The following is a 12,279-nucleotide window of genomic DNA, read 5'->3' on the forward strand; positions in this document are numbered from 1 at the left end:
AGACTAGAAATGTTTAGTGAGTGAGTTGAAGAAAAGTCAGAAAGTAGCAATATTGATTCAGGCAGTCTGGATTGTAAACAAAGGCTCTCTTAAGTACATACAATAGTGTAGTAATGCCGGAATATTTCTGACCTTTTCAAGCTAATTGTCCTCAAAGTCATTGACATTCTCTTTTTATTACTAAAGTTTTCCATTTCCAGTGTTTATAATGTAAAATTTTTTTAAACAGTAATGTAGTTCAAAAAATTAGAAATTGCACAGTGTAATAATATAGAAAGGACCTTGATATGAAACAAAGGAAGGATTAGGTAATGTCTGGTTACCTTTCTTTTCTTCTGACTAATCTGTTTTCTGATTTTTTTTCTGTTACCTCTCTTCTTGAAAATGTATGTAGTGAACTGTTCTACCTGGTAAAAGTTTTGTTAAGCAATAACAGATATATCTTAAAATGTAGGAGACTGTGGAAAACTAGATTTAATGCAGATCGGGGGACACTGTCATTCTTCGTTTCAAGGGCACATTGCTGTCTCATGGTTAACTGTCTGTACAACAGGAACATCAGATAATTTTCTGCAAAGCTGTTTTCCAACTGGGTGACCTATACTGGTGCATGGGGGTTTTCGTCCCCAAGTGTAGGGCTTGACAAATTCCTCTGCTGAACTCCATCAGATTCCTGTTGGCCCATTTCTCTGGCCTCCTGAGGTCTCTCTGAATAGCTGCACGATCCTCTGGCTTATCAACCACTTCTCCCAGTTTTGTGTCGTCAGCAAACTGACTGAGGGTGCACTCTACCCCATCATCCAGATCATTAATGAAGACATTGGACAGTTTTGGACCAAAAACTTATTTACTACTACTTATTTGCTGCATTTATTGCTACTTATACACTTGTAAAAGACTTCTCCAGGTTCAGCATCTGATGGACTTGGCTTTTCTAACTATTTCTGCATGCTCAGGCCAGTGTCTCTATATTCCTCGCAGGTCACCTATCCCTGTTTCCACCTTCTACATACTACCTGTTAGTCCAGAGATCTTACTTCTTTTACATTCTCTCCTTTCAGGATCCCGAACTCCACCATCTCATGGTAACTACAGGCAAGGCAGCCTTCGTCCTTCACACGCCCTTGTGTGTTCAGCCTTCACATCCCCTTACAAGGTCCAGCAGCACACCTTATTTGCAAACAATGCCTGTATCACCCCCATTAAGCTGTAATTTTCAGACCTCTGTGTGGTTCACAGGGCTGCATAATGAATACATGTTCAATAGGACATCAATTGACCAGAGAAAGATGAAGTGCATCTTCTGGCTACTGTTAACTAGAGTCATACTGAAAGGAGTTACTCTCTGGGGCTTTTAGTACTCTCTATGTGAGAGCAGGAGAGCATTAATATTTAAAAGTCACACATACACCTAAAGTTAAATTTTATGCCAAATCAACAATTACAAGATGTATAGATGGAAATTTTTCAAGACATCTAAAAGCACGGGAATGTGTAAATTTTTCAGAGCTCCTTTTCTGCAGAGTTTTCAGGGCACCTCATCAGGTTGTATATAAAAGAACATCTGGCCATGGTTCTCAAGAAAGTTCAGGTAAGGTAAGTATTCCCTGAATCAAGGAGAAAAGCTGGTATGATGGAGCTGAGGCAGACATGCTGGATATAATAGGAGGTGTGGATAGGGAGAAACCTGTACCTGATAGTGCAATTTGTACAATGGAAAGCAAGACAACATATGATGAACTTCAAGGAGGTCCATCTACATGTCAAACTGTATGTGCTTTGTGAAGCTACAAGTGTGAGCACTGTCTAACTCTTGTTTTTAAATTCCCCTTATTTCTGAAACAAAGTTGTCCTGAGTGGTTGATTAAATGTTACTTAGTTCAAATTTCTCATTGTCAAACAAATCCTTCCAGGTTTTGGAATCCTTCAATTTTTTATTTTTTTTTAAGTACTGCTTGCTCAGAGCTATCAGAACTGGATAGGACAGAGTGATTACTACCAGTAATAGGAAAATAGAAATTGGGAAGTGAACGTCTAATGAAACTTCTTTTTACTGTATAGAGGAATGGAAGCTGCTTCAGTTTTCAGATCATATATTAAAAATAAAATAAAATAATAAAAATAAAATACAACACCAATAACAACAATGACAACAATAACAATAATAATTATTATTATTATTATTTCCTCCTCTCCCTTAAAAAGGAAAAAGAAGAAAGACCTAGAAATTTGTCTCTAAAGTAATTCTTCAAAGATTTCATCGTATAGTATATGGAGAAGAAAGACAGGAGTTTCCATTGTCATAAATTCTAGGATGCTTCTGCCCAAGAGCCTGCAGGGCCATCAGGATGAGTCAGGTATGTAGCATTTCATTTAGCTGTTTTGAAGTTAAAATTACACAGTTTTGCACAATAAACTTTCTGACAGTCTTGGTCTAACCTGTCATGCCTCTGTTGAGTAAGCACAAAATATGTTCACAGTTTCATTTATGAAGAATAACAAAACATGGTTGAGAGGCAGCAAAGACTCAGATGTAGCTACATAGTTCTTTACAATCTCCAAAGCAAACAGAGGAGATTTTTGTGTGTGCTTGATTTATTGTTTTTAATCTACAGTGAATTGACAGAACACTTCTGTCCTGCAGTGCACCTGTTAAAGAAAATATAATTGCAGAAACGTATATGAAATAGCTCATGGAAATGTTTCCTTATGGTGTTTCTTCTTGGCAGATGTGCTAAATGGTTATTTCTTTCATCAGATGGTTCTCACAGTGTAAAATATGACCTGCTTTTTCTCTACTACATAAGTCAGGCAAACTGCCCATGCACTAGCAGAAACAAAATAGATGACCTTTCTGAAATATTGGAATTTTTCAGAGCTTTTTAACTGGCATTTCATTTGTGTGTGCTGTAGTCACTTGGATTTCTGTGACTTCACATTTCTCCTTTCTCCACATCAAATATAATTTATTTTGAAAATGAGCAGAAAGTGAGATTTTATACTGAGACTGTATCAATCCTTAAAGTTATAAGATCTAGTTTTACTTTCTTTCTTTCTTTCATTTTTTTTCTTTTTTTTTAGAAAAGAAACTAGAGGTTCTCTACTTTGAGTGCATTGCAAGATAATTAGAATCACACCAATAATACTGCAGAAGGCAATGGTTCTAATAAGGAAAGTCATGGGAGTGGAACATTGCTAAACAATAACATTAGAATTCTTCTAACAGGTTTCCCAGTTAATGATATGGAAAAAAGACAAAAATAGATGTTATATTAGACTTGGGAAAGTGCAAAGCTGGGCTAAAAATAGCAAACACACACACATGGAGCTGCTGGGGACATAGTCCTCTTCCTATCTCCTCTGTCTCAGTGTCATTTTACTGTTTTGGAATGGTGATAAAACTATTTGATAAAGAAATACCTGTGGAAATAAAAAAAATAACATTATCTCAAATATATTCTTTGGAGTTTCAATCGAGGGAGCTAGCTTCTTTTTGTATATAATTTAACTCTGTTTCTTGTTCATTAATACTTTGGAAAATTTAGATGAATGAACATAGGCATAATAACTTAGAAGAGTCGGTTCATTTAAATTAATAAATGAGACCGTATGTTTTGTTTACTGTCCTCTAAAGATCAAACAGATATAATAACATGAGTCTGAGTTATGACAAAATATTACTCTTGCATTGTTGAGGCCAGATATTATTTATAAAATATTAAAGTAAAAAATTAATCCATGTCTAAGGACTACCACATGAATGTCCTTCAGTGAAAAATTACTTACACATTCAATATTTCTTGAATGATTTTATTAAAGCATAATGCAAAATTCTCTCAGAGCACTGACACGTGCCAGAGGGCAGATTAATGAGAACTGAGTAGCCAAGCCACCTTCCTGATTTCTGTACTGACAATTTGCTGGAATTTTAAGAAATTGCTGAATGAGTCTGTAGTTTTTTTCATTGCCAGAAGTGCAGTGTCTTGGACTTTCCTTGGGTTCTTGATCAATATAAAGTGTAACAATAGAAAAGCAGTCTTGGATGTTGGGACATTCATACCACTTCTGGCCATAATATTGATATAGCTGTCACATTTGTCACCTGACAATAATACAATAGAATTATGTGTATCTCAAAGAAGAGGCACTTGGTTTGCTGTACAGTGTTGTGGCTCCATATTCACAGCTGGTTAGTAGTCAGAAAGATTATTACACAAAGTTGCAGTTACTTAAATAATCGACACATAATATTTCATGATGAAAACTGATATATCTCTTACTAATTTTCTGAGTTCTTAAATAATGCCCATTTGAACAGGTACACAAGCAAAACACTTCCTCTCCTGTGGTTGGTTTTATTCCTATTCAAAGAAAGAAGAAAAGACTAAAAGTCTTGCATGTTCCAGTGATGCTTATTTATCGACTTTTCAGAGATGTCTCTGGTAGGATGCTATGAAAATGTTGATTTCCCTCCCATAGAGGCACTGTGCTACTTTCTTGAATTTCTCAGCTCTCCCTAGTTCTGTTGTTAATGGAAGAGTCTTTTTACTTCTCTCCTAGTTATTGACTAATCATAACTGGTTGCAATCCATAGTAAAGAAATACCTCTGGTACTGTTTGTCCAGCTATCAATATCAGCCATCTTTAGTCCTACTGCAAGGTGCCGGCTGTCCCTGTATCACCATCTGGCTGTCATATAAAAACTTTGTTTGACGAAGAAGCTTTCTCTGTGGTAGCTGGTACTGGAAATGTTTTGGCAAACTAGCAGCTCGTGTCTGTCTCCGCCTTCTGAGTGTTTATAGGGTTGTTATTGGAACAGGAATGGCTTTAGATATCCAGGTCTCAGTCTAATTTTTGTGGTGATTATCAGGTCATAGAGATTAACAGACTTTTAAATAGAAATATTTGAGAAGAGCTGATAAAACCTCTCTGTTACACAGTTAATGAGACTCCTCAAAGTGTCTTATGGCATTTTAAAATACTGAGAATGACAAATATGAAAAATTTACTTCTAAATCCACTGGTTAGGTCAGGACCTCATTTTTTCCTCTGACTTACAGATGTGGTGGCTTGCTGACCTTCTATATAGAATGATCTGAGGAGGCCTATAACCTGTGTTCTCCTGCGCAAGTCATCAATAGGCAAAATAAAAATTGTTATTGGAATGAAGTGGTGTCATGGACGGTTGTCTCTGTAGAGTCTCTAGGAGGAAACAAAGACTAAGATTCTTTCTCATTTCAAGCTGCAGTTCCTGTTTGCCTCTACATTATTGGCATATTTCCATATCTCTATTTTAAAGCATGAAATCAACACTGTCAGCAATTTCCTCAGTACTCTGGACTTGCAGACCATTTGATGGAACCATTACTTCACCAAGGGTGAAGTTTTTGAAGGGCCTTGCTTCTCTACTGAAGTTCTATTTTGATGTGATCCTCTCTGTGGAGTTTTCCTGCATGATTCTTGTCATCCACCTTTTTTATTTTACTACTCCTAACTTTTTTTTTTTTTAAGAGTGGAAGAAGTTCCCAATGCCTACAGGTGTTGACAAAGCTTTGATTGAGGTGAAAACACCCAGATTGTTTGCTAAAGACATCTCAATGCAGAAATCAGACAAATAATGGTTGTCATCCCTTTGTATTTCAATTCTACACTATGAAAACTTGGTATGGTCCTGTACAAGAGAGGACAATTCTGTCCACAGACAAACTGGAATAGAACATGCCAATGGTTTGATCCTCTCATTTAAGAACTAGTTAGGTGTACCCCCAGCTACAACTTCCAAAAAAGAACTGGCTTCCTTATCTGAACTCCCCAGAAAAGTTAGCATCATTCACTTAGGCACAGGAAATTAATAACAGGGTTTTTTTTGCCCAGGGCTATGAGTTTGTCTTCTGAATCTGAAGGACTTTTTTTTTCACTTTCTTTTCACGATTTTCTGTGATTTGGTGCAACTGTGCTCTTTCCTCACTTTTCTGCCTCTACTGAATTCATTACTTGATGGGGAGCAGTTGTGACTGAATACAGTATAGGGAATTCAAACTGAATTAGAGCACATTCATTCTTACCGTAGGGCAATGTAAGAAGCTTCCATCATGCAGACCAAATTTGTCATACTAGAACAATTAATCTATCTTACTCCCACCAGTCTCCTCAGGGGCCCCTCAGAAGGCAAGAAGCAGTAGTCTCTAGGCAGAATATGTTGTGCTGGTAGTGTATTGCTTGTCACCTCATTCCTCAGTAACCTTGCTCTCTCTACTCCTCCCATCCCCATCACACAACTGATGGGTGACATAACAGCCATCTTACAACCTGCAGTTCAAGTGATGGGTGCAGATTTGGCTATGTGACAAGACTGGCTGTCAAGCCATCATATAGGGACACCATTAGTGCAGCATTGGATGTGTGCCCATTACATGATCAGTACAGCATAGCCTCCATCATGTGATCAATGTAGAAAATACTGATATTTTTAGTGTAATTGTGGTATAGCTTCATCTGTGTAAAAGGGGATGGATGGGGAGATCTGGCCCCAAGTGCTCCCATGTAAGCCTATGTGGCTTGCTTGAGCCAAAAATAATTCACCCTATTGCAGAATATAAGGTCTGGAGAAAATGTGTTCTTGTATTTACTAGGAGATCTGAAGAAAGTGGCTTAGAGGAAGCAAATTTATGTCTGTTCTGCTCAACTCAGCCAGAGATTGCATGTAGTTCAATTCTTGCCTACAGAACTTGTCTCAGGTCAATGCATACACAAATTAAATTCCCAAATGTGACAGATGGTATTTGTTTGGTGTGCGTGTTCTCAGTTACGTGCTGTGTCCCTACATGAAGTAGCTGGAAAAGGAGAGCCCTTGGAAAGGAGAGCAGGGCATGGGTGCTGCTTTGGGGAGAAGGTTCCAGGTCTGGCAGGACAACAGTCAGTGCAGCCTGGGAGGCTGCAGCGCTTTGTGACAGAGACTGCTCAGAGGAGCAATAAGCAGGACCCAGAGATAATCATATGAACTTCCTTGAGATCAGAGATGTTTTTTTGGAAAACTGTTTAATTTTCATTCTTCTGATGTGGTCACTTGGAATTTTTTACAACTTAAAAGCTGGACTACTCATGTTTTTTATATCACCTGTCCCTTCTTCAGTTTAAAAGCCTTTTGTCTTCTTACATTATCTTTCTATAGAAGGAGATCTATATCAAACCTCTAACCATTACTGCCTTCCTACAAATCAATAATTTCTGGGCATTTATTGTTTTTTATAGTTCCTGTCTATAAAGGACACCCTCAACTGATCTTTGGTGTAGCTTTCTGTTGCTTTTGGCGTGATAATAGAACTGACAATAACTTCCTGCATGTGAAACCTTTGCTTTGCAGCTTCTGATATCTGAGTGCTTCCTTCTGCACCAACACTGTGTCTGGTTCAATGACTCTTACAGAAATGTGTATTTTTTTCTTTTCTGCCCTCTGTATTTTTCTTAGCTACTCTCCTGCTCATGTATCTGTAAAACTTTTGATGACTCCCCTGTTTTGAAATGTGCAGTTCTTTTCTTTGTGGTGCAAGTAGGAAGAGACCTAAGTAAAATAGTTGACTTTGACCGATTGTGGGCAGCAGGGTTCTTCCTGTTCTTCACAAAATCTGCTAGAATGCGTGGATTGTGAGAGGAAATGGAGTCTAGTGTCTTCAGGGTTGATTTTTCACCATATATGGGACTAGAGAAGTATTTGTATTGTCACTTAGATGTTGTTTTTTTTTTTCTCAGTTCATTCCAGTTCTTGCTATTCAGATCTGGGTTTTTTCACACCCACTCATAAGCATTCATAGACTTGCACAATCACACACAAGTGAGACAATCTGCAAGAAAACTTAATAGTAGCTTTTTAGATCATTATGCTATTTAGGGCTTTAGGGAATGTGGTATAGCCACTTGTTATGCAGGAAGTGCATCTTGTCAAATAGGTGCCTTTGCCATGTTCAGCCAATGATACTGTTTCAGTGGTAGGTGGTCTCAGAACTGCAAGTGTTCAGCACATCTGGCCCTAGTGCTTGGGAACCACATCAACATAAAGATTGCTATTTCCAATTACTGCCAAATCAGGAAGTGCAGTGGGAAGATCATTCTGGTCCCGACTTCCTCCAAGTCATGTGCTACTCCTGAGCTGTAGTAATGTGCAGTTAGCCCTTGTGTCTTTGTTGTCCTCTTCATAGGATCTTTAAGTATATTCTTGCTGGACTTCTCATCTAAGGAAAATATGGCAGGAAGATAAAGAATTAAAACTATAAGCCACCCAGATAAGGAGACAAAACACACTGAGTAAATCATCAGTGTGATTCAGACAGTATAGGACAATATGAAGATAGTGCTTCACAGTGATTATCAGTCTAAAGGTTGACAATCATTAAGCCAAGGGTATAAAAGGCACGTCCAAACATTAGACCATAATCTCCAGTGTAAGAAGGTCCTGGAAGACATTATGAGGTTTTGGCAACTACTGTCCTTTTTCATCATGGCCAGACTACTTAGGGCTTGTGAATACATGGATATGAAAGAATGATTGTAAAAGAGTAAATGAATCAAATCTATGAGAGAAGGACAGTGACTCAGTGAAATTAGTTTTGAATGAAGTAAAGTTCCCTTTCTTTCTTTTATGGTCTCTCACCAAGTTTAGTCACAACACCAGCATCATCAGTTAAATTTGGAAAGACATAACCAATTTGGCATTGCATTAGTGATATTATGACATTTAGAAGAGGCAGGACAAGAGGCTCATAATATTTTCATTTAGAATGAAGAAGCAGGAGGACAGCATTACTGTTCCTTTCCTTGACATGTGAGTAGGTAGGTAAGGAGGTCCTGGTAGCTACTAATTCGATGTTAAAAATGCACATTCTGTTGAAAAGTGTCTATTTTCATTAACAGCAAGTATAATTGTGAAGTTCATTTTTCAGGAGAAAAAAATGTGCTTCCAGCACTGAATGTATTCCTCAACAACATTTCCAAAAGTGTATTGTTACAAACACTGAGTAGCATTTATTCTTATTGCTTGCTATGTTTCTCAATGTGATCATAGTATTTGGCTGTACTGTGGAATCCACAGTTCTCAGTTTGCTTTTGGGTCAAAAACTGGTGTAAAGTATATTGTTCAGCCACAGCCATAGAATGTTCTCACTGCTTAGCATTTGTTGAGGCTCTAAGTTTGAGTTATCTGTGCGAAGAAACACTGAAGCAAGAAAGTGAGAAATGGGATCATAAGCTGGAAAACACAAGGGTGTTACATCCAGACCAGTGTCTGGGCGTGTTTTCCTTTGGGAAAATGTGCTTAGGGGAAATGTTGATGCTGGTGCATGTCTTCTAAGCACAGTGGGAAGGACACTGCTGTGGTGCTCAGCACTGGCTTTCTGAAGTGCCATGTGCTCTTTACAATGTCACAGACCCTTTTGTGCCAATGGGAATTTTGCCTGCTATGAGCCATTAATACTGAGGTCACCATCTGGTTGTTTCTGCTTCTGAGTGAAGACAAGGACTGTCTTTTTTTCATCTGCAGTGGATCTGCAGCCAATGTTTGTTTTTAATATCTTTATTAAAGGAAGAGAAAGAGCTGCATCAAATGAATAATTATCCTAGAGGCTGTGTGTCCATTAGTAACAGAGGAAATGCTGTCAGACTGGGCAATTTGAAAAGGTGGCAGCCCAGACTCTTCCTCTGTATTACAGCTCTGTGAATGTGCTGATGCAGTTTTACACAGAGAAGTATTGCCCTCAAAATTTTAGTCACTGGCACTCATGTAGTATCTTCTACAACACAAGACAAAATGCTGCTTTCTGATATAAACTGATTCTTCTCTATATGGTCATTTGTACTCTTCTTACAGAGTTTAAAACACAACCATTTTTATTTTCTAATGTTGCATCTTGTTTGTGCAGAAACACTAATTGCAAAAGATGCAGAGCAGTTGTGAATGAATTTGTCTAAGTCAAAATGTCAGTGACGGTCATCAGCTTGGAGACCCATGCAGTTTCCACTAAAGTATCATTAACCTTTGGTTCAATCCAGGATCAAACACTCTCAAAAGCATTTGCAAAAGGAAGCTTGCAAAATGAAATGCTGGAAAGTCTTGCCACATTTTCCGTGAAGGAAATATCAAAATTGAACCTCACAGCACAAAACAATATGATTAAACAAACTACATTCTGTTTTGCTGTTGCAATGTACGTGTAGTGATGATGTTTTTTATTTAACCCTCCCACATGAAATTGTGTTATATGCAGTTTATAAGTTTCACTGATTTTTTTTTTACCGTCTGTGTTTTTTTGCCATATTTGAAAGTGTTAGAGAAGTCGCTTCCTACAGAATCTGCAGTTTCTCATTTTCTTTTTGATGTTTGTCAGCATGTTATTGAAGAGGATAAGAAGAACAGAAACATGTTACAAGGGTCATTCTAAGTATAAGAAAAAAGAGTGGTGTTGATGGGACAGAAGTTCAGGAGATGAAAGGATGTAATAGGTTACACAAGAATTAGTAGCTAAATTCAAGTGAAGGTTTCTGTGATGTAATAAAAAAGAAAAAAGTTTAAGGGGATTTTGCAGACATTTAAAAAAGGCTCCTCTCAAGTATTAGAGGAAATGTGAGAGAAAGAATAAAAGATAATTGGGTGTTAATCTTTTAATGATGAGTAAATGGTGATAAGTAAGAGTCATTAACAGAGTTATGACTGGTGTTAGGGTTAAGGTAGCTGGGGAGTAATTTTCAGGTACCATGGAATATGGTCACAAGTTCTAAGTAAAAGGCAAATGGCGAAGTACCAATGTATCCTGTGCCTTTTTTACCTGCATTTAAGAGCACAGATAAAGATCAATATAATGTCTCTGTAGGCTCTGTTGGGTAGAACACTAACACTGATTTGCTCCAAAACAAAGTGCATCTTTGCTTTTCAGACTTTGCCTTCTCCCTATACAGCACAACTTTGGCAGCTAACAGGACTCAGATCATGATCTTTACCTTTAATCAAAGTAGCTTTTCTTTTTTTTTCTTTTCCTCCTCTTTAACAGAGGATCCTATCTAGCAGATGTGTAAAGAGCCATACCAGATCCCCATGACTTTTATGTTTTCATGTGGTACTGTAGGTGCATTTAATGTATATGAAAAGATAGTTCTTTGCATTCATCAAGCTGATTTTCAGATGCATTTAGCAGGACTAGTGTTATCAGGGAATGATGTCCACTTTTATTGATAAACTGAGCACTTTTAATACTGTGAGACAGTAAAGCAGGTTCCTCATACTGTTTTTCTTACCACTTTTCAAATTAAATTGGCAGCATAACATCTTTCTTTTATATTGTAATGGAATGTTTAATTTAAGTCTGTGCAATGCTTTGAGATACATTTTGCATAAAAGAACTTTCACAGAATAACATTGCTGTACTTTTACACTGTCAGGTACAAGAAGCAAATGGAGACCCAGGAGATGTGTCACAGAGGTTGCTTGAGGTGAGAGCTGAATAAGGTAGATAGCAGATCCAGTATTCAGTAATTTGAATGAAAAGAATGCTGAATGCCTGGGACAAAAACTGGGGAAGTGTGTTTTTTTAACACCCTCAGTGTTAACCTAATTTTTCCTACTGCAGTTTCTGCTTATTTTACGAACTGTCTAGTTGAAATTTTAATGTGTCCCCTACTCCTTTTCAGATGAATGTTTATTGAGTCATTACGGGAATTATACAAGTAAAAGCAATGCTGGGGATTATTTACTTTTTTCCATCATGTTCTAAAACTGCCTAAGTGATCAACAAAGAAATTTTGTTACTTCAGCTGACATTTAGCTTTTGAATGTTGTCATGAAACAACCAAACATTTCTTCTAATGACTTGTCTGGGAATCCAGATAAATAAAGCCAGGGATAAAATACATACTTCAATGTAGACTGTCTGCTTGTTTGTTTAGACAGATAAAACTGAGTAGTTTAAACCACATGCATAACTGTAGTACCAAGAGTCCACCAAATTTTACTATATTTACTGTCTTCCAGATGTCACTTTCAGAAATTTAGTACCTGTTTATTGCTAGCTGAAGTTGAGGGAAGGATTTTTCAGTGGTATCAGACAGAGCTGCCTTTTGTTACAACAGAAATTTCGTTTAAGATGTATGCAGCACAGAATACTAAAGCTCAGTATGTCCTAGTTTTGTGGCTGGCTGGGATGCAGGGCTGTTCCAAACTGAAGATAGAGTAGTGAGAGTTTCTGTTTGTATAAAAGTTGGGTTCTTGTTTATTTGCCAAGTTCCAGCTATCCCCAG

The sequence above is a fragment of the Manacus candei genome, unplaced genomic scaffold, assembly GCF_025592945.1.
Source record: "Manacus candei isolate 608988 ecotype Guabito, Panama unplaced genomic scaffold, ASM2559294v1 h1tg000033l, whole genome shotgun sequence".
In the NCBI taxonomy this organism is placed as follows: Eukaryota; Metazoa; Chordata; class Aves; order Passeriformes; family Pipridae; genus Manacus; species Manacus candei.